This window comes from Ambystoma mexicanum, chromosome 5q, assembly GCF_040938575.1.
Source record: "Ambystoma mexicanum isolate Mex_15411 chromosome 5q, UKY_AmexF1_1, whole genome shotgun sequence".
NCBI classification, from domain to species: domain Eukaryota; kingdom Metazoa; phylum Chordata; class Amphibia; order Caudata; family Ambystomatidae; genus Ambystoma; species Ambystoma mexicanum.
This window is the reverse complement of record NC_090933.1, coordinates 899,984,413-900,007,886: the sequence shown is the minus strand read 5'-3', so window position 1 is coordinate 900,007,886 and position 23,474 is coordinate 899,984,413. Positions and strand designations below refer to the sequence as shown.

Below are 23,474 nucleotides of genomic sequence, written 5' to 3'. Positions count from 1 at the left end.
GAGGGGACCTGGCCTAGCAGTTCGGGCTGGGCTGCTACCATTGGTGGCGGCAGCTGACCGATTTGCACATGGCTGGAACCCTTTTGCAATGGCGCAGACGGGATAAAAAACGGTGGTGTGTAAGGTTTTTCAGAGCAATTGCCAGTGGTTCAGATTCATTCGAAACCTTCCTCCCATCACTTTTGTGGGCACACCTTGTTTCCTGTGTCCTCCATTACTCATTACATGTCTGATGGGGTTCCAACTTTAAGTCACACAACTGGTTCAGGATTCATTTATATTGCTTTGAACTTGCATAACAGGAAGCCATTGGACCCAACCTTCCGAACATAAAATGATGAATTCCCCTCAGTGGTGTGAGTGGGGGCTTAGATTCAATCAAAGACAGGGAGGCGAGTATTATACTGCCCACTCTCCCTGAGAGGTCTGTCCAGTCACACTTGCCTTCTCTGGGTGGGGCGTTATGTTGGTAATACATCATGTGCTGATAAATACTTCCCTTCCCCATGTTTCCTCCTTACATATCAAGTGGGTTGCAAATGCTTTTAACCCAAATATATCCTTGCTTATCCCAGGTTTACAGTGCTTATGTATAGCTATGATGCTCTGCTGTTTATTAGATATGTCTGGCATGCCCTCAGGGTGGTCTCCTCTGGGAGGGCTTGCAAAGGCGTTTTACATGTCATTGATGAGGTTTTGAACTCTGATGCCTTGTAACAGATCTTCTGGGGTTGGCACTTAGAAGGCGCGTTAGGGATAGAAGTGCAGGTTTTGGTTTGCATGCAGGTCCACAGGAGATCGGAATACATAGAAACTTTAACTTTTTGTTATCAAGGACCAAGTCGATCCCTAACTGGAATCGACTGGCCATCAGTGTCAAGAAGGTTCCCTCTTAGTCTTCAAATCTATGCAAGTTGTGTCAAGTTGTGTCATTATTTTCGTAGAATACTTAATGAGAACAGTTCTTAATGTTAGAGATTGTTTCAAATGTTCTTTCACTTCTAAACATACCAGGTCAATGATTGCTCCTATTGGGTTGTGTTGCAGCAGCTTGTGTGCTGATCCCTTTAATTGGTTGCACTATAGGACTTACACTTCTATATATCCCTCTTAGGGTAAAGGTTAGCATTTCTCACTGGATCACTTCCTGTCCAGGTTTTTGGACAAATGATTTCATGGAGTGTCTCCAGAGCCCCGACTCTCTCTAGGCTGGACTACTGCAACAGCCTCTTGCTCAACCTGCCTTCCTCTACTCTCCGCCCTCTGCAACTAATCCAGAACAGAACTGCAAGACTTTTCCTTGGCCTCAAGCCCAGGGACCATATCTCCCCAGCCCTGAAATCTCTCCACTGGCTCCTGGGGGTTGCAAAGCTCAAGTTGAAGACCCTCTGCATCATCCACAAGGCTTTCTGGGGCCGGGGCCCGCACTGCACCCAACTCTCTTTTCCTAAATACCTTCCTTCCTTGGCCCTTTGCTCAGCGACCTCTAACACCCTGAGGGTCAGACGCTTCTCCAGGCAGAGAGCGGGGGTAGATCTCTCTCCTCTGCAGGTGCCTCCCTCTGGAGTGACATCCCTGCCCCTCTTAAACTTGAGCCAGACCACCTGAAATTCCGGAAGCAGCTTAACACCTTCCCTTTTACCTCTGCTTTCTCTCTCTCTCCCCTGCTGACCTACCTGCCTGATGCGCTGATTGGGGGCCTGGTTACCCTCAGAGTCACACTGGGCACCAGGCTCCTCCATGACCAGCCACCGCTGCACTGTCTCCGGGCCTACCATGCACTTAGGGGCTGTACCTGTATCCCTACAGCCCCCTGCCTCCTTGCACTTACCCTGAGCTGTGCTGCCCTGGCTGCACTTGCTTAGCAATATTGCCCTGATTTCACTTCCCCTTTCCCTCTCCCTGGCACTTCCCCCCTTCTCCTCCCCCTGCACTCTGCGTTATCGCACTTGCACGATATGAATGACACAAGGACCAGTAAGATTGTTTGTTTTGTCCTCCCTCTGTCTCCCCTCCCTTGTCTTGCCTAGAAACACTTTTGTACAGGCGCGTTATGAATGACTTATCATATCATATCATAATGCTGTTATTTGATGGTGCTCGTGCACATTTTTCTTTTAACTCCTGTGTTTTAATGTAGTTGACCAGTATATCTTTCACTCACCCCTTGCTAGTTCTCATGCACCCCTCACCCTAATTCTTTAAAGTTCATTAATGTACATTACCAAGGCTTCCTGCTCATTAAATCCCCTTCGGTTATCAAATAATTAGGGTCTACCTGGCTCTGCAGCTAAGGAGGCGTAATGCACTATTCATTAAGATTGCCATTATCCTCAAAAGGTGATGAATGGATGTATGAAAACTTACTAAATAGTTCTAGTAGGTTTGTGTAAAACAAGATGGCTCGTCTTTTTCATCTTTTGCTCTATAACTTCCTGTTTTTTCTAAACAATGTTGGCCAGTCTCCTATAATTAGGGTAATTTTCCAGTGCCATTTCCCCCACAGCATGTGAACATTCTTATTTATTTGTGCCATATGTCTTTTTTATATATTTTCCTTTATATTTCCGAGAACTAAAGGAGGAAGAAGAGAGACTGATTGCAGGGGCTTTTATTTAGAGTGAACTGCTGGGATTGGCTGTTACATGGGCCATTGGCACGACTCGTTTAGGAACCCAATTTCTTGTTCTCGTTGGAACAGTTAAAATGTTGCTCACCTCTGAGTCTTTAATAGTGTCTAAACCCTAATCGCCATAATGAGAGGGGGGGGGGTAGTTATTGAGGAGTTCATGGCTTCCATTTTTAAACAGTTACATCTCTGGTGCAGGGCACACTGGCATACATCAATTGAGCAGGTCAAATATTTGGAATCGCTAATGGAAATGTGTGAACAGAGAATGTGACACTAACCGCCGCATGCGAGTTCACACACATAGTTGTGCTTGCATTTATTTAATGTGTACAGTATAGTCCACAGTCAGGACTTATTCTGTAACAATTATTCAAACGTATATAAACATATATCCTATTTAAAGGTGAATGCAAAACATGAGCTCAATGTTAATACATTCTGACGTCAGAAAAGTAGGCAGGCCCCAGGCGACACTTATTTTTGTGTTCTTCACTCTTTTCTGCTATTTTATCTTTCTACCCCTGAGCCTCACATTTCTACTTCTGAGGCACTGTAGAACTCAACCTCAACCAAAAAAACCAAAGGCACACATTTTGCAACACACTAGTTAAAATGGCAGCAATTAAAATGTGCTCATAGTTAAAGATAAAGTAACTAATTTATTGTAAAAAATATTTGGATTTTGGTAACAAATGCAAGGAGCGGATTGTGTTGGCTATAAACATGCACATTAATGCCCAAAGCATACTGAAGAAGAAATACCTGTGAGCGGGTTTGTGGGGCGAAACCTTCCCTCCTTCTGCAAAAGAATCACGGATATTACTTCATTTACAATTTAATAGGTGATTCGACAAACAAAAGCATCCATACACAAAGCGCTTTAAATTTACATTATATTAACAACTTGCTGATATACCCGGCGCTGCCCGGGCTTTCATTCCTTCATAGGTACAGAAAACTCTGCAAAATCTGGTGCAGATTGGTGAAACGGTGTGTAATTGTATAAGGAACAAAGCTTCGCCAAGCCACAAACAAATATTGACATTTGCTGAAATCCAGGTAAAGGGGTAGGGTGTCCAAATGTCATGTAGCCCGTAATGTCCGGAGGGTCCTAACAGGTGGCAGTGCAATATTTGGTGCAGATTGGTGAAACGGTGTGGAATTGTTTAGGGAACATAGACAAAGTCACAAACCCACAAACCAAGAGACTTTTGCTGAAATCTGGGGAAAGGGGTGGGGCGTCCAAATGTCATGCAGCCAGTAATGTCTGTAGGTTCCTAACAGGTGATTGTGCAAAAACTGGGTGCAGATTGGTGGAATTGTATAGGGAACATATGCTTTGCCACAAACCCACACGTTTTCACTTTTATAAATATATATGTAATGGTCTTACCGTGCTGTAGCCCAGGCAGTCTCTTTGAAAGAAGCGGGCAGATTTGATTCTCCAAAGCCTTCATGAGCAAGTGACTGGCAATGCAAGCATGCGTGGGGTGGTATGGTCACACCACGCCCACAGTGCAACGATCAAAGAACCGCGCAAAGGCCAATGTGACGCAGGCCAGACTTTTCCTCACTTCAGAGCACTCATGGGCCAAGGATGATTTTTGCAGGACTGGATCTAGACAGTACTTGAGGCTACCGGGACTGAGAATCGTTTGTAGAAGGGATTCCAGAGTTTAGTGAGCTGGAAAGTGCCAAGCCAGGTCACGTCTAACAAGTGGCACTCATCACCAGAGCATGGGTAAGCATCTGAGCAGTCTCATGTCACCATGCGCACGAGCTGAACACTAAGTGATCTTCAACGGACCATTTCTACGTTTTGTACGCCATTTTATGCATCAAAAAGGCACCAGCCAGGGTGCTCTAGAAATTGTATGCATAGAGCGTAGGTTGTGTTTATACAAAAAGACTCCCTCCCATTCGAAACGATTTTGCAGAAAAGATGCCAACCTTCACTTCGCCTTGGCTCAATGAGCGCTGCTGTCCAAGGGATCAACATAAAATAAATTAATAACTGGCACAATCCTGCAATCTGAACCGTATTAAATACGGCACCTGTTCAAACTGCAACAAGTGGTTCACAATTTCCTCACTTACCCTCAAATTCAGAGAATTGGAGTACATCAGGTCGAAATACAAAAAATGCCACTATAGAGCATTACCCAAGAGACCTAGGTACACACGTATTGTGACAAACCCAGATGCCCAACTACATCCCAGGGCGTGGGCAGGGAGGATAGGCAACTCAGGAAAGTAAGCTTACAAAAGGCATTTCCCCCAGAGCCCTGACCTTGCTGGAAGCAGTACTGCGTAGCCCCTTCTCAAAGTCCTACACTTAAGTTTTACATGTACTGCTGAAAATGCAGACCCAAACCTCACGCAATCATTGGAGACCAACCCACCACCTACAAAAACAACAGCTTCTCCTACTCCACTGTGAAGGTTGTCACAGAAGAAGCGCTCACGCGCATCCCTAAAACAGGGCACCTTCCCAGACACACTGAGATGAGACAGACCTCCCCCTATCCCGACGAAAGCCACACTTGATCTGGATGACCTAACTACCTCTGCATCACGCATCTATGGAAAAGTGATGGGGAAGGCCATTGCCATGCAGCTGTAGAAAAGCATCACAGAAAAATCTCACACAGGCCTACTAATCCGGATTCCAGCAACGACGCAGCAATGAGACTGCCACCATCCAACTTATCGACTGCGCCTCAGTGGGGATAACTGCCCATTCAACCTCTTTGCATACTTTGCTACTGTTGACAGTGCAACCCAGCGCAACATCTTCTCCACCCGGATGGTCTTCAACAGGATAGACTTGAAGTAGTTTGCCTCCTACAGACACTAACTTGTCCATATGTGCCTTGACAGAACTCAAAGCTTCCCAGATAACTCTGGAGTTCCACAATGCCTCATACTGTCCGCGAGCATCTTCAACCCTTACAGGGAATCTCTGGGAGCACTCCTCACCAACACCAAGGTCAAGATATGCCAGCACTCAAATGACATTCTGCCTTCCCGAAGGATACATTGCATTAACAATATTCATTGTCTCAAGCACTCCTCTAACCCTGGAGTAAATTGCCTACCCGAGCTTAAGCCGACAACTTCATTCTACTAGGAAACCCCAACAAGCATGCCCAAATCCATAATTGGCTGATGGAAATTAAGCTTGTCCTAATTATGCCTCCAGTCCACCACCCCTGCAAAATCTATCAGTTTCGCAATCAACTGTGACCTCTTTTGTAAAATAGATATTACGAGGATTAACCCAAACAACATGGTACCAACTTGTGCCCCTCTGCAAAATCAAGCCCTTTTATCCCTGCCCAGATTTTTGGACAACTGCAACATCCTACTCACTAGAATCCGGGATGCCTCCTTGGTCCCTCTGAAAGCAAAGAACTAAGAAATCCGTCCACATTATCCCCATACCCAAGGGGCTGCACTGGTTGCTTCTTCCAGCTCGCATAATGTCAAGACGGGTTCCATCACCTGCAAATCAGTCATAAGCAAAACGCCACTCTCCCTGACCAGGAAACCTACCATCTCTAGAGGTAGACACACAACCAGAAGTCACAACATTTCCAGATTGGAAACACAGAGCTGCACGAGAGAACAAAAGTAGGAAACCGGCATAATTCCACTATATAGCCCGTCTGTGTGGTTCTATGTCATATTCCTGCATTTTAAAGACTGAACACGAAAAACACTGATTTCTTTTCAGCCGTTTTCGTGTCGGCTTTAACATGTCGAAAAATGACATATCCCCCCTTGCAAGGTGATCCCTACCCGACCCTCTAGCTCTAGTTGTTTTCTTAATCTGGGTGGGGGTTTAACACCCTAAAATCCCCTTTTACCCACCCACCACCCCCTTCCCAGCAAAACATACACTTACTACACACATGCGCACACACACAGCCCCACATTCACTCCCACTCCTGTCAGCCCCTGCTCGCACTTGTGCAGTCAAAGAGCGGTCTTTCTAAATCAATCTTTTTTTCTTGCTTTTTAGAAAAAAGTTCGTATTTCCGAATACCGTCTCTGTAACACGTTTCCAATGCAGATCAGACTGTCCCCATGCCCCCCAAACTCTAGGAAGTACTTCAAGATCCCAATTCCTACTCTTCAAAGGACACCTGGCTGATTGCTGAATAGAAACCTACTTCATTTCTCCCGCTCTAGTATTCTCCCACTAATGTGCTTGATCCACTCTCCCAGCAAGGAACAAGTTACTTACCTGTAACTGTTGTTCTCCAGCATGGGTCTGGCATGGATTCACATGCTCATGAATATTCCCCGTCGTCAGGCTGGGAATCCTCGGTAAAGAAAAAACCAGTATCAGTTTCGTTTCTGATCTGTCTTTCGTAGCAATAACCAATCACTGGTCTCTGCGTCATACTGACCACAGCCAATGACTGCCCTCTACCTAAGCACCGCCTCTGGCAGCCATCTTCAGATTTGGAAGCACGTGAAGTGGCAGTATGACCAAGTGAAGAGCCGCAGAGGGGTAGGCGGGAGGGTTCGCATGTGAATCCATGCCAGACCCATGCTGGAGAACAACAGTTACAGGTAAGTAACTTGTTCCTTCTCCAGCATGGGGTCTGGCATGGATTCACATGCTCATGAATAAAGAATACATAGCAGTACACACATGCACAACCACGGGAGGTGGCAAAGGCTCAACATTAAGCATCACATCAACTCAACATTAAGCATCTTACCTCCCCACCAGGCTCACCTCAGGCGAACAGGTTGCGCAGCACTGCTTGGCCGACCCTGGACTCCTCCCTGGAATCCCGGTCGACGCAGTAGAATTTCGTGAAGGTGTGCGTCGACCTCCACGTAGCAGCCCTGCATATGTCCAGCAGGGGCACACCAGATAGGAACGCCGTGGTAGCTGCGATCGCTCTGGTGGAATGGGCTCTCGGACGGCCAGGCAGCGGTCGGTTTGCCAACCGGTGACAGTACATGATACAGCCGGAGAGCCATCTGGAGATAGAAGCCTTCGAGAGAGCCTTCCCCTGATTGACAGGTCCAAAGTTCACAAAGAGTTGTGACGTCTTCCAAAAACCCTTCGTGCGGTCCACGTAGAACTTCAGCGCTCTAGCTACATCCAGCGAGTGCAAAGTCCTCTCAGCCGGCGACGAAGGCGACGGGAAGAACACAGGTAACACCAAGGGTTCGTTGAGATGGAAGTCCGACGGTACCTTGGGCATTAAGGAGGGGTGCGTCCTGAGCACTACCCTCGTGTCGTGGAAAGTCAAGTACGGGGCCTTGCAGGAAAGGGCCTGGATCTCTCCCACTCATCGTGCGGAGGTGATGGCCACAAGAAAAGCTGTTTTCCACGATAGAAACTTCAACGGGGCCGAGTGCAGAGGCTCGAACGGAGGTCCCATGAGCTTGGTCAGCACCACGTTGAGCTCCCACGCCGGGGCCGGAGCCTTCACCGGCGGGAACGATCTGAATAGTCCCTTCATGAACTCTTTCACCAGACGATGAGACCACAAGGACGTCCGCCCCGTGGTTCTGGTGTATCGGGAGATCGCAGCAAGATGAATCTTGATGGACGCGTGTGCCAGTCCAGCTTTGGCCAGCGTCAGCAGGTACGGCAGTACTTGGGGAGCCGTAATCCGTAGAGGGTTAATCTTCTGTGCGTGGCACCAGACAGAGAACCTCTTCCATTTGTGTCCGTAGCATTTAAGAGTCGAGGACGCCCTGGCCTTTGCAAGAACCTCTCTGCAATCGGCCGGTATGTCGTATCCTCCAAACTCTAGCGCTGCAGGAGCCAGGCCTGCAAGTTCAGCGACTTCGGGTCGTGGTGGAGGATGGCGCCTCCTTCCCTGGAGAGTAGATCCGCGTCCGCCGGCAGCTTGATCGGCGGGGACGCTGACAAGTCCAGAAGGTCCGGGAACCATATCTGCCTCGGCCACGCAGGTGCGACGAGGATATCCTGCACCGTGACCTCTTGAGCTGGTTGACGAGCCGGATTAGCAGAGGCAAGGGAGGGAACGCGTAGAGGAACAGGCCCTCCCAGGGGAACGAGAAAGCATCGCCCATGCTCCTCGTCTGGGGAAACCTGCTGGCGAACCTCCGGCACTTGGTGTTCGTCGCCGTCGCGAACAGGTCGATCTGGGGTGTGCCCCACCGTCGGAAGAGGCGATCCACCAGATCCTGCCGTAGTTCCCACTCGTGGCACGAGCGCAGCTCCCTGCTGAGTGAGTCGGCGATGGTGTTTTTTATCCCTGCCAGATGAAACGGCACCAGAAAAATCCCTTGGGCGACGGCCCAATGCCACAGGTCCTGCGCCTCCTTGGACAGCGCTGGGGACCTGGTTCCGCCCTGTTTCCTGATGTAAAACATGGTGGTGGTGTTGTCGGTGAAGATCCTCACCACCTTGCCCTTCAGGGACGGAAGGAAGGACCTGAGGGCCCAAAACACTGCACGGAGCTCCAGGACGTTGATATGCAGGGACTTCTCCGTCGGGAGCCAGAGTCCCCTCGCGTGCAGATTTTCGGTGTGCGCTCCCCACCCTTCCAGGGAGGCATCCGTGGTCACAGTCTCCTGGTGGGCTGGGGTCTGGAAGTCCATGCCCGCCGTCAGATGCGCGCGGGTGCCCCACCACCGTATCGCTCGTCGGAAACTCTCGTCGAGCTTGATCCTTTCTTCGAAGCTGCCCGTCGTCTGGATCCAGCGCGCATCCAGGAATTCTTGCAACGGGCGCATCCGGAGCCTGCACATGGGAATGAGGTAGATGCAGGAAGACATCATCCCGAGGAGGGACTTGATGGATCTCACTTTGGCCGCGTCGGCCACCAGCATCCGTTGCACCTTGCCTAAGATGGTCCTGGTCCTCTCCTCCGACGGGGAGGCCAGAAGGGACACTGTGTCGAGCCTCGCTCCCAGAAACAGTGCGACTTGCGCGGGCACCAGGTGGGATTTGGCGTAGTTCACGGAGAATCCCAGGTCCGTGAGGAGTTGGACGGTCCTTGCTGTGTGGACCACGGCGAGCTCCTTTGTCTTGGCTCGGATGAGCCAGTCGTCCAGGTAGGGGTAGACGTGAATCCCCTCGCGGCGCAGCTGCGCCGCCACCGGTGCGAGGCACTTGGTGAATACCCTGGGTGCCGACCGTAGTCCGAAGGGAAGGGCTTTGAACTGGTAATGACGCCCTTGGACCACGAACCTGAGGAATTTTCGGTGCCCCTTTAGGATTGGAATGTGGAAGTAGGCATCCTCCAAATCCAACGACGATAGGAAGTCTCCTTCCTCCAGTTGACCCAGGACGTGCTGTAGGGTGACCATCCGGAACTTCTGCGCCTTGATGAACTTGTTCAGCCGTCGCAGGTCTAGGATGGGGCGCCATCCTCCCGTCGTCTTCTTCACGAGGAAGTATCGCGAGTAGACTCCGGAGCCCCGAAGCCTCTTTGGGACGAGTTCGATGGCGCCCTTTCTGAGCATCGCCTTTACCTCCAGTAGAAGTTGAGGGACGTGAAGTTCTTTCCTGGCCACGGGGGGGGACGCGCGGGCACCTTCTTTGAAACTCGAGCGCGTGGCCCCGGGCCAGGGCGTCCAGCACCCAACGGTCGGTGGAGATGGACTCCCACACGCTGACGAAGCCCGCCAGCCGGCCTCCCACCGGGGATGCTTCGGTGGGGGCCCGACCCCACGGCCGGTTCAATCCTGCTTGGACGCGGCCTTGCCGCCTTGACCTCCTTGGCGACGACGGCGGGGTCCGCTAGACTTGCCTCGTCCCTTTTTCTTCTCCTCAGGGCAGAGTTGGAAAAGCTCGGAAGCCCTGGAGATCATGGAGTGGAAAGATCCGATCTCGTCGGGCGGAGAAGCCCTGGTGGGAGGCGACGACGGAAAATCCTCGTCGTATGCCTCGTCGTCCGTACCCGTCGCTGCCGTGTCAGTCCCCGTATCATCCCCTCGGGTGGACGGGGAGGAGGGCTGGACGGGGCGCGACGGTTGAAAAGGAGGTGGAGGATGGATCCTTCTTTTCTTGGTAGGGGGAACACCAGAAGGTCCCGGTTCTGGATCCCCCGACGGGAGAGGTTCCTCCGTCGGTAACGGTAGCCTCGTCCTTATCTCAGTGCATAAGGACTGTATGGCCAACAAAATGGCCGCCGAGTTGTCTCGCGGCGCTGGCAGAGGGGAATCCGACGGGCGAGCAGGGGCCCCGTCGGTATCCTCGACGATGTCGTCGTCGTCACCTGCATCGGGGCCCATTCCGACGGGCTGGTCTTGTTCCACGCCTAGGCCGTGGCTTAAGACCTCGATCAGCTCCTCTTCTGAGGTTGAGGCCGAATCTACGACGACGCCCTGCCCCCCCTTCTTCTTCCCCACGGAGGGTTTCACGGGGGTCCTATCGATGGGCACAAAAGAAGACTCCCTCCGAGGAGGCAGGGAGATTCTGGGCCCTGAGGTCGCCACCACTGGTGCAGCCTCCACAGGCTGGGCCAGGGCCGCCGCGACCGTTTCGATAGAGGGCTTGGTCGGATGGATCAAGGCCTTCACCACCTTAGGTGCGCTCACCGCCTTATCCTTGAGGGAGGGGGCACTGCCACGCTCCTCCTCTGCCTTAGAGCTCGACCGGGGCCTTTCCAGGAGCTTCGCCGGGTGCTCGGCCTTCCTCTTACCCGACCCAGAGCGTTGGCTCGTGGTTGATGGTGCCGGGGAGGGTGCGCCCTGCCTGGCGCCCGTAGAGCCCGACCGTTCGGCGCTCCCGGTGCCAGCGGACTCGCGGTGCTTGGCCTTATGTTGGGCCCCCGTCGCCGGGGCGCCCTCAAAGGTCTTAGAAGACCGCTCGGATTTCTTCTTCTTCTCGCCAGACGGGCTCTTACCCACCAGCCAGTTGGCGAGACGTTGATGACGGTCCTTCATGGTCCGTTCCGACATGTTGCCGCAAAACGCACAGTCCTTCTCCACGTGCGTTTTGTCCTCATGAAGGCAGTAAAGGCAGAAAGAGTGTTCGTCCTCCTTAAAGACGTTCTGCAGCTGGCATCCAGGGCAGACCCTGAACAGCTTTCCGGGCGTCGAGCTTCCCTTCTCCTGGGCCATCTCCGAGACCGGGCCTGAGAAGCTTCTGGAGTCCTCCGAAGTGTAGCTCGACGAAATCTTCACCCTTGAGGGGCACAGACGAATCCGACACGGGTCCCCGTTGATCGGATGTAGGATCGGTGGAGCTTGAGGCTCTTTTGACCGAAGAATCGAAGTTTTTTGTGAAAAAAACGCGAAAAAATAGCACTAACGCTCGAGAGCAATAGCACGAGGATCCCAACACATGAACGTGCGGTAAAAATCTGAAGATGGCTGCCAGAGGCGGTGCTTAGGTAGAGGGCAGTCATTGGCTGTGGTCAGTATGACGCAGAGACCAGTGATTGGTTATTGCTACGAAAGACAGATCAGAAACGAAACTGATACTGGTTTTTTCTTTACCGAGGATTCCCAGCCTGACGACGGGGAATATTCATGAGCATGTGAATCCATGCCAGACCCCATGCTGGAGAATATCTGCTAACCCAACCTATCTGTAACCCCGTGGGCAAGTCCCTTTTATACAGTCCTCTGTTACTTCCCATCTAGGTTTGCATTTATTTAGACATTTGTATAGCACACCTAACTCGTTGGAATCTATGAGCTTTTTCTTAAGAAGGATGGTTACATTGGTTACTTGCATAGGTATTCAGTTACAAAAGTTGCTTATATAGGTTACAAAAATTAGGTACGTTAATTACATCATACCGATGTTGCTTGCATAGGTTACAGAAATTTGTTACGTTACTTACATCATACATTAGTGCTTGGTACGGGTAGGAGCATGGTAGAGGTACATTTAGGTGTCTTGGGAGAAAAGCCAAGTTTTAAGACATTTGCGGAAGGACCAAAGGGAGGGGTCTGATCTCAAGGCTAGGGGCATGGAGTTCCACTGCTTGGCTGCAATCACAGAGAAGCAACAGCCTGCTGCTTTTTGCCGTCTAAACCTCGGGATGACAAGGTGGCCGGCATAGGCTGAACGGTAGGTCTGGTGGATTGGGGTTTGGAAATTTGTTTGGCCAGGTAGATAGGGGCGCTGTTTGAAAGGCATTTGTGAGTTAAGGATAAAATTTTGAATTTGATTCGATCACGAACCAGCAGTCAGTGGATATTCCGTCTGGCTGGAGAGAGGTGTTCTTTTTTAGGGATGTTGAGGGCGGCTTTAACTGCATTGTTCTGAATTATTTGTAGCTTGTTGATGTTCCTGGCGTTGGAGCCTGCAAATAGGGAGTTGCGAAAACGAAAGAAACTTTACAACATCTTGTTCTATTCTGTGTGGGTCTCACTGAAGATAGAACTTGTCAATTTGGAAGTATCACATCGGAAAGATCGACCTATCGTGTAAAAGACTGGTGGCAACTAATGTTCAATGCAACTGATCAAAGACTAATTTTGGCGCTAACTTTTTTCTTGGAAGCAATGGCCTCACGACTTGAATATCTTGAGGATGTAAGAACAAACAACTTAGAAACTTTGATCATGCCTTGTGACTAATCACTGCTCCAAGTTTATGCTCCTGTGGTCGTATTTGATGTATGAAGTTTGGATCGATTGATTGTGAAGTTTTGTAATCCGCTTGCGTTTGTCTGATGGTTTCTACTGTCCTTTTCTGTTTTTAAAAGGTTTATTATAAACCATATAAAAATAAAAAAAAATAAAAATAGGGAGTTGCAGTAATCAATCGTTAACAGAATCAGTGCTCTGGCGAGGGTGATGGAATTGTCAGAGTTTAAGAAAGGTCGGCTGGCAGTAATCAGTTTGGATGTGTAAGCTGCTGCCGTGGCAATGGCAGTGACTTGCCTTGTTAGGGAGAGAGATGAGTCCAGGTAAACTAGTGTTTTTACTTCTTTGACTACCGTGATCAAGTTGCCTTATAAATTATATACATACATACCCTCTAAATTATATACATACAAACATGGGAATAATGAACAAAATTGTCTTAGGGATGCAGGCAGCCAACCAAGATCCAGGGTTGCCATCTTTGAAACCCTTCATAGAGAGGGGGACCATTGCTGCAGTTGTTCAATACTATCAAGCAAACCCGGATCAAAAAAGACTACTTCACGGAAGGTGCCGTCGAAATGTCAGCAGGGACCCTTGCAATCTCACAGCATCTATAGGACAACAGTCTCAGCATGCACAGTGCTTTGTAAGGGAGATCAGCCAGTGTATACAGTCCAAGGAACGCAATCTGATGCAATGTACAGCTGCGCAGTGCCAGAAGGGAGCTCCACAAACTGAAATCCCTACGAGTGGCAAAAGTCCCAGAGTGGACAGCAGTTTGGAGGAGAGTGCTGAAGGGGCCACAGGCAAGCAGAACCTCATCGGAAGAAAGGGGGTGGGACTTTAGTCTGGAGTCAAAATGGCCACCTGGCCATATCTAACTCTGAAGAACCACGGACCTAGAGAAAGGCTGGTGGACGATCACACTAATTAGAAAGTACCATAGAACCCATCTGGGACTTAAGCAGTGGGCAAGCCCAATAGAAAAGAACAGAGAGGGTGGTAAGGCCTAAAAAGATGCTGAGTTAGAGCAGAGAGGGGAAGCAGTGCTCCTGAAGTCAGCGCATCACACAGACAGAAACAGAAGGAGCCAGATCCTCAGTCGGTAACAGAGATGACAGAGGCTGAACCACTGATGCAGGCTTGGCAAGCAAGGAGCATTTAGCATCCTGGACAAACCTGGCAGGTTACCTAAGCTGCTTTTGCTGAAAGAGCTGAAAGAGCTTTGGGCCCGTCTCTGTGAAATGGTTGCTGGGAGCTTGTCATGTATTAGTGTCGGGAGCGTGGATGTAAAGGGGTTTTAGAGCACATCTTTCTGACACTGTCCTGCCCCTCCCAAAATTCACAGGTCACCTTTGAGAAGAAGATGACCTGCGCATTTCAGGAATGAGCGCAAATAAAAATGTGCATCCTCTGCGTTTTTCTTCAGGGGTCAAGCCCTATATCCCTTATTACTAGGAAGGGAACTATCTGCCTTAGAGGTAAGCTGGGCACTATATCCCTTGGGCGTGAGGGGGCATGTGAGAAAACTGGGGCCCTATAACCCTGGAAGAGGAAGACGTGCGCTAGGCCGTATCCTCCTGGATGGATTAGAAATTAGGAACTGGGCCCTACATTGCTGTGACTGAATTGAGAAAAGAAGCGGCTAGACGCTATTTCCTCAAGACGGTTTGTATGAAACATGGCTAGGCCCTATATCCCGGAGACAGGGTTTTTGATTCAAGAAGCGACTGAGTGCTGTATCCCCGAGATCACAATACCACATTCACTTAGCATTTAATCATAATACATATATACTACACACAATATACTCCTATGTTATGTTTGAAATACAAAGGCATGAAAGAAACATAAGTAGATCACATGAAGGCACATACGCAAACTTCCCAGTAAAAACATGAAATATATAAAAGAGGAAATTAATGGTAAAAGTGTTTTAGAGTGCTTGGCTTTGTATTAGGGGAAATAGCTTATTAGTCCCTGTTCAGGACTATTCAGAACTTCTGTTTCATACTCGATTTGTACTTTTTAATTGCTGTTTCAATTCAACTGACCATCTTGAAATAGTCTTTTCACAAGCAACTGCATATTACGAATTTATTGATCTGGTTTTAAAACACTAGTGCACTCAGAGTGCTGTTTGACTTAATTTCCTTGGTGGCTGCGAGAAGACGCTGATCTTCTCTCCCCGACTTCCCGACTTGCTATTTCAACGTTTTTACTGCTGGATTTTAACTTTCTTACTTGATGACTAAAGACCCACCTCTTATCCTCTGGGACTGCATATAAGGTTCAGGTGGTACGCACCTGTCCGCACACTCTTATAGTGCACTTAGAGTGCTGTTTGGCTATTAGGCGTGAGGCGAACAAGCGTGTGCTCACCCTTTAGCCTCCGTACCCATCAGTTATTGGAAGCCACCAGCTGCTGTATGGTGTGTCTGAGACTTTACCAAAGATAAGATAATTTAGTTTTGACTATGCCGTATACATATATGTTAAAGTCTATTATGCCGGGGGTGGGGAGAGGGCGCTGGCAGCCGGATCAGAAAAACAGTTAACTGTTCCCGCCAGCACGCCTTTATTGGTTCCCCTGTTGCAAGTGACTTCTGCCTCCCCGCTGATATTCTTACATCAGCCATCATCAGAAAACCGTTGTTAACTACAAATGCCTAGGGCGGGGAATGCCCCAACGACTGAAGCAAAGCCGTTAAACATAACATAAAGACTCTCAAGAACTACCGAAGTTATACCTTGCTGAGCATTTAATCTCTTTCATGGACATTTGGGACGCTGCACTTTTGGCAAGGGCCATGATGACAGAAACCATTGATGGGATGACCATCTCTGAAAACATCCAATCGCCAGAGCTATGTGAAACTTTGCCAGAAAGGATGAACCTAGCGTCAGTAGATGGTCTTTTGGGGAGCGTAGTGAACCCAGTTACAGTCCCTCCAACTATTATCATGGTTCACGTTTATTTTGCGAAGAATGATGACAATCTTCGTTGTCAATATAGCTTGAACAACATGGAAGCTTAAGTTCTGGAAGCACCTCAAGATTCTGCTTTTCTCTTCTTCCTTCCCTCTCCCCTCCCCTGCTAAAGTCCCCCTCTACTGCATTTTGACTGGCTGCCTGGTTCCTTCTGAGTCATAGAGGGCACCAGGCCCTCCTCGCCCAGTCTACCCCAGCACTTTGTTCTCCCTTGACCGCCCCCAAAGCTGCACTTGCCCTACTGGGCTCCCTCCCTCTGTACTAGCCTGGCAGGGCCTACACCCATACTGAGCCCGATCCCGCCCCGTCCTCGCACTTAGCATGTGAACCCTCATTCCCTGCACCCCTTGCTTTCCCCTGGTACTTGTCCACCTGGCCTCCCCATAGCACTCGCCTAGCCCAGGGCCCCCACCCCCAAAACATGTGTGCTCTCCAGTCTTCCCTTCCCATCTTAGCATTAACCCATTCCGCCCTGACTGCCCCCGTCCCCACTTCCCTGCACTACTTGTTACTGCACTTGCACGACCCGAATGACACAAGGCCTAGTAGGACCGTTTTTTGTTATTTCAACCCTGTTTGCCCCCCAGGCCCCATCAGCCCTCTTTTGTCTTGTAGCGCCCTGAAACACCATTTGCTGTATAGGCGCATTATAAATACCCAATAAATAAATACAAATAAAATAGAGGAGGTGGATACTCCCAGCCCTCCTCCAGGCGGGGAGCATGGACAACGGGAAGCCAACAAAAACCTTTTGCAACATTTTTGAAAAAATATGGAAGAAAAAACTCAATATTAAAAAACAAAAAACTGAAAAATCAAAAACTCTGGGTAGACCAGTGACCTCTGGCTTCAAACATTTTTTTACAAGCATTAACCCTCCTGGCGTGGGATAAAAAGGAGTCAAAGCCCAAGGGAAATAAGAGGAGGGAGTAAAAAATCAAAGTATGTTCAAAGTCTGTGCAGATCTCAAGGCCAGAAATGACCCAATCAATGTTGGGAGACTCATTACATAAGGAGGAGATGTCTATGAGTGCTATTCCGATAGAACTCCTGGAGTCCGTTAAAGTAGAGGTACAAAGGTCAATGATTTTCCCAGGGAGGCAATACCTGGCTCTTCCATTGGCGTAACCTTTAAGTCAACAGATAACCATGAGTAGGCATATCCTGGGTTATACGCAAATGCGACAGTCTGCAGAGGCCAACGTTATTTATCAACCTACAGAGTTTCGCACACTGGAACAGAAGATATTACTATAAACTCAACCTCAGCAATTGAACAATAACTACCTCTCCTCTCGGCAGTCTTCCTCGCAAAATAAGATTGAAGTTGACCAACTAAAACGGAATGGGGAGATGAGTCCGGATCTGTTACATCGAACGACATCAACAGCACATTTTGGTTTATCTTTGGGGCCTCAGAACACAGCAGATATGGGTGGCTTTCCATATGACGACTCGAGATTAACTACAGCCACTTTCAATCTCCAGACGATGCCTTCTACCAGAACATTTGGTGGATTCAAATGTGCTGTTAATTTTAAACAGGGCTAATGTGCTGAGGTTGTTTGACATTATTCCAAGCTTAAGTTCAATTCAATGAAGAGATATCACCCAGAACGAATTTATCAACGATAAAGACCTAGGGCCTCATTACACGGGAGGCGGTGAACCATGGCGCTATTAGCACCATGGTTCATGCCGGTAAAATAGCGGCACCGCCTTGGCGGAAAGGGGAATTACCGCCCCATTCCAAGGTTGGCGGGGCGGTAATTCCCCCTTCCACCATTGCCCTTCCCCATTCCCATTTTTGCCCCATAGGGCTCTATGGGAATGGGGAAGACGCTAATTACGGTACCGCAAATTGCGGTACCGTAATTAGCTCCACTGGTCCCTTTGTGGGTTGGTTTTTAACGCCTGCAAAAAGCAGGCGTTAAATTCCCCAACCCGCAAAGGGACCTCGTAGTAAGGCGGTAAGGATTTACCGGTACCGGTAAACCCTTACCGCCTACCGTGTAATGAGGCCCTTAGACAGAGTGTTTTTGCATGTTACGTCAAAATTGGTGTCTGAGGCAATAGTGGACGCAGGGAAACATCCCTGACCACTAAATTACAATATATTCGAAGTAGATAGAACAGAATTTTTGCATTCAATGAATCCCTTTCGCATTATTACAAACAATAATGGTAAACCCTTGTGTTTTTTACCCTTGAAGGTGACATGCTTTCAGACAAACTATTCACGGAGCGAGCAGAGAAGTAGAGTTTATCAAATGTACATCTGACGAGGTTGGGAGCGAGGATAGGTCTTGGCTCCCTGAAGCCTTGGTTAACAGATCGATCAATCGATCAATCATTAGCTAGTTGGGCTGAATACATCTAGGCACATAAAAATGGGTTTGTGGAATATCAGAGGTCATAAATATCTGTTAAGCAAAGAATATAATCCTTTGGGTCTCCTGGACATCATTGTTATACAGGACACTTGGCCCATAGCACCCCCCATTTTGGATGGTTATTCACTTAACCTATCAAATACTAGTAGAGGCCTGCAAGGCTACCTTACATCTGGCTTGCCGTAACAGAATAGAGTTCACTTTAGAGGCCTGGGTGGCATCCAATCCTTTCGCCCAACTGTGACGAAATTGTCCTGGGAAAATAAATAAGGGGAGCCCACTGGGGCATTTGGCTTCCTCAATCTATATTGGAACCCAGCGTGTATTAGCATAGAGGCCTTTTTGGATGGGGCAACAAATCTTTTTAACCTTTGTGCCTTGGATCTGCTGGTTTCTGTTATAATCATTGCTGGAGACTTAAATATAACATGTGTGACTACAAAAGGTTCCCCCAGTCACCCAAGAGCTAAAACATTGCTGGATTTGATGGAGGTGAGGGGGTTTCATGTGGTTAATGGTAGTGTATAAGGCAACCTCCCTCCTCGTCCTTCCTGGATTAAGGATAATCATTCAACCACAATTGATTATTTCTTTGCCTCCAGCAGTGTCTTCATGTGGATAGAAGAGTTACAAGTTCCCCCTCAAAAATGGAGTGACCATGATCTGGTGGTTACTAAATGGAGTTTTCTGCTTATGAACCATAAAAAGGGTACTTATAGGGCAAGCCTATTGATTGGTGCAGGTGAAAAAAACGCTTAAGGAGGAATGAGCGCTCTATTGCAGCTTTTATTAAGCAGTTATTGAAGGGTTGCAGTACAAATAGGTTTGGGTCAAGTCACCATTTGATTGACTATGACTATTGACATTTAATTACTATGCTGTACTTGTTTAGAGATAAATCTACTAGCCCAAAAGTATTGGTCTTTGCACATAACATGTTTAACGCCAGAGCGGAAATTAGACGGTTGAGGATTCTGGATTTGGAGGAGAGATTTACAAAGATCAAACTCCTCAAACAGAAGTTTAGAAATTGGCTTAGAGGCCATAAGAGCATATTGTCCGAAAGAGACGCTGAACACATGTTGGCAGCTCTATTGGTCTATGTCAAATTACACCAATAATATTCAGCAAGTAGCCTTGCAAGCCAATTCTATAGCTGAAGAAGCCTAGGTCTCTTATTTCAGTGTTTTATTTGTGGCAGGCTCTGGAAGTGATCAGGTAAAGGAGACAGTAACTCTATTTGAATGGGTATTGCCCTTTGAGCTGGATGACATTATGGTGGTATAGCTAAATCCAGTAATTTGCGAGCCCTGGGCCCAGATGGGCTATCCAACCTGATGTTTAAGATCTACCCAGAAGATTGGGCCAGCATCCCCGAAACTTTGTTCAAAAGAATTTTGGTGAATATATGTATCCCTGCTTCTTGGATGAAATCTGTAATTATACCAATCTTTAAGGCGGGAGACCGTTCTGAGCCGCAGAATTACCGACCTATGCCCCAGGCATGATTTTGCTTGGTTGGTCCGGAGACATCTGATGGAATGGGTTAGGGAGTCCAAAGGATTTGATTCCTTTCTATCTGGGTTTATTGCAGGGCGAGTACCCTCGTTAATTTGTTTGCTTTAGTGATGATATAAAGTAAAGCACAATTTATGGCTCAGCTGATCTATCCGGCATTCATCGAAGTCAAGCTTGCCTTCGATTGTGTAGATCGCGTAATGTTATGGTCCAAACTCGAGAAATGGGGCTGCCCACCACATCTCCTGGCTATAGTAAAAAACGTTTATTCTAAAAAATCTATGCAGGTGCGGTTGAATCGCCTGGGTCGGCTATCTAAATCCATTGCCTACTATAGAGGTTTAAATCAGGGGTTTATTTTGGCCCCTGCTTGATTTAACCTCTTTATTACAGATCTGGGTTTGTATTTGACCAGGGCCCCAATCGTTCCCTCCAAAATTATGTAATTTTCCAGTCTCATGATTGCTATATGCAGATGATCTGGTGGTCCTTTTGGACCAGAGGCCTGTGGGGCTCCAGAGACAGCTATTGATGTTAGAGTTGTGTGCCAGAGACAACAGTATTAGAATTAACATTAACAAATCAAATGTGATGATCTTTAAAGATAAAACAGAAAGGAAAAAAAAAACACAGTTAAATGGTGATTGTATAACTCCCCGTTAGTAATGGTGAAAGAGTATACATACCATGGGGTATGTACCAACGACAGCCCGACAGAAGCCCCATATACAATGGAAATAAGACAAAAGGCTAAACCAGCTGCCTCTCAAGGACTCCTTCATCGAAGGTTTGTCAGATATTCCTGTGAGCCATTAGTAACATTTTATAAGCAAAGGTGGTTCCAACCGTAATTAATGGCAGAGAGATAAAGTTATCTGCGTGTATCCTGAATTGGAATCTCATTGAGGGGGCTATTCTTGAAAAGGGTTTTTGGCCCTTCCCCAGGGAGTTTCAATTGAGGTGATACGCTGTGACCTGGGGTTGCTTTCCTTATCAGTTGCTGTAAAGTGGAAAGTCTTGGTTTTCCTGGGGAAATGCTTGGTAGCTCAATTAATTCCATTCTGCCGTCTTTCAGAAATTTGCTTGAGGATGAATCAGATTGTTTAATGTTCAAATGGAAGGGGGAATATCAGGAATAGTTAGCTGCTGCAGACATACTCTAATATTTAAACCTGATAAGGCAAAAAAGAAGCTTTGGAGGAATGATTGATGTTTGACTTTGGAACAATGTAACAACTATAAGATTTTTTAATTTTTAGATATGAACTAAAGTCAGTCAATACATTGGTGAGAAATCTGAAGAAATGTCCCTGTTCTAAAATTTGCAACCGGTTTTTAAGATGGCGTTTAAAGTTATGGCCTACAATGGAAGTTGGAGGGACGAGATTGAAATGGCCTAAGGAAGACAGATGATGTTTTTGCGCAAACTCTGTGGAAATTGAAACAATTAAGACACTTGTTGCCCAAAATTGATGGACAAAAGTAGGTAATATCTGGTCACATTTTTTGAACTTCATAGAATGTTATCGGAAAAAAAGGTATGGGTGATGATTTTTAGCAGCCAATATGTATCCTTGATTTTAGCGACCATTAGATTTCTTGATGCAATCGACATTATAACTGATTCTGTTTAGATGGAGGTTAGATGGAACTGTAATCAAATGATGTTGGAAATATGATTTGTATTAGAATAGGAGTGTTTTAAAATGTTATTATGGTTAACGTACTAATTGTGAACAATAGTTTGAAAGGTTGATATAGTTCAGCCATATCAATACATTAAAACAAATTATTTATTGATGCCATATCTTGTCTACAAAAATATCTGTGCCTTCTGAGTGTGGTGCAACAATTTTCTTAATGATTTTTTAAAATGTTTTGTTTATTATAACTGTAATGTGTAGTGTAAGACTGCCCTTTATATTAATACGTTTAATTCATATGCGCCTTGAATCTTATATTACATGAGATTCTAATCAAATAGTTGTGCCTATTTCTGGGAGCGTTCAAGTCAGAGTTAATGAGAAATCATACAACTGCCAGTTAGTACAATTTCTTCATTAACTCCCATGTGAGTTACTTCTTATCAAGTTGCAGGTTTCTCCGGAATATGCAGTCTACTTCCTTGCTGTGTACCGCCCAACGGGTTATGTCATAAATCAATTTGTGGCTGACTTTGTGCAAGCCATTGCCGATCTTGCCCTTACCTGAACATAGTGGTGCTGGAGACTTTCATCTCCAGCTTCAGCAGTCATCTGACCACCATGCGCATAACCTTGTTGCCTCTCTTGCCAACTATGGCTTTCGCCTCTGTAATCACAGCCCTACGCATGAAGGTGGCAATCAGCCTTGTCTTCTGGTTTTCAACGCTCTGACCATTTTGTTATCCCGTTTGTCTTTCCATGCATCTTTTCTAAAGTTAGAGCCTCCCCCCCCACATCTTATGAAACTTCAACAGCGGTGGTCTAAGGTTCCCATTGATGTAATTTCTAATTCTGTGGTTACAATAACTCAACAGAATAGAAACAATGGCATGAACATCTGCAACGCCTTGGTCACTGCCTTTAAGCACACAGATGATGCCCTGGCACCTCTTCAGCTGCTTTCCACCCGTACTGTGCCATCAGCTCCCTGGTACTCTGAGGAGCCGAGGCTATTGAAACAAAACTGCTGTCGATTTGAGTGGGAATGGCGTTTGTCTCTTGATTCCCTTACAAAGGTGGCCTATACACAAATTCGGAAGCATTATCAATGCTCTATAAAGTCAGCTAAAGCTCAGTATTATGCTGACCGTATCCTTAATGCTCCCTGCTCTTCTAAAGAGCTATTTCTGGTAGCTAGAAAACTGTCCACTCCTTTTCAGGCCCCTTCTATGACTACCTACACTCAAGTCCACTGCGATTTTATTGCTTCTTTTTTTTCCAAGAGAAAATTCGCACTATACGGAAGAAGATATGTGTGGAGGGATCTAGATCTCCTGGCACTTCTAAATCCATGACCTGCCAGATGGAATGTTGTCCTGGCACTTTTAATTTTGTGACGGTCACCAAAACCTTGGTGGTTGATGCTCTATCGAAACTTAAATCTGACTCTCCCGCTGATCCCATCTCTCTGCACATCTTGCAGGACCCTTCTATGAACCGGGTTCCTCTGCTTACTGAGGCACTTGAATTTTCGTAGGCCACATGATTTATTGCTCCCAACCCTTAAACATACTGTGGTCTCCCCGCTACTTAAGAAGCCCCACCTTGACCCAGCAGTGGCTGGAAACTACAGCCCAATTTCGCTTCTCCCTTCCATGACTAAGCTGATGGAATCTATTATTACTCCTCAGCTTTTGGCCTATTTCGAGGGCAATCACGTTCGACAATCCTTCCAGGCTGGTATTT

General features: G+C 47.4%; 1 protein-coding gene across 1 annotated transcript in view; it reads right to left on the bottom strand.

Moving 5' to 3' along the window:
- CPQ (carboxypeptidase Q) overlaps positions 1 to 23,474 on the bottom strand; it is a 1,957,200-nt gene that overhangs the window by 1,742,911 nt on the left and 190,815 nt on the right. The window contains exon 2 of the mRNA XM_069621402.1: positions 3,395 to 3,431. The gene's annotated coding sequence lies outside the window, so the exon portion shown is untranslated. The remainder of the gene's footprint in view (positions 1 to 3,394; positions 3,432 to 23,474) is intronic.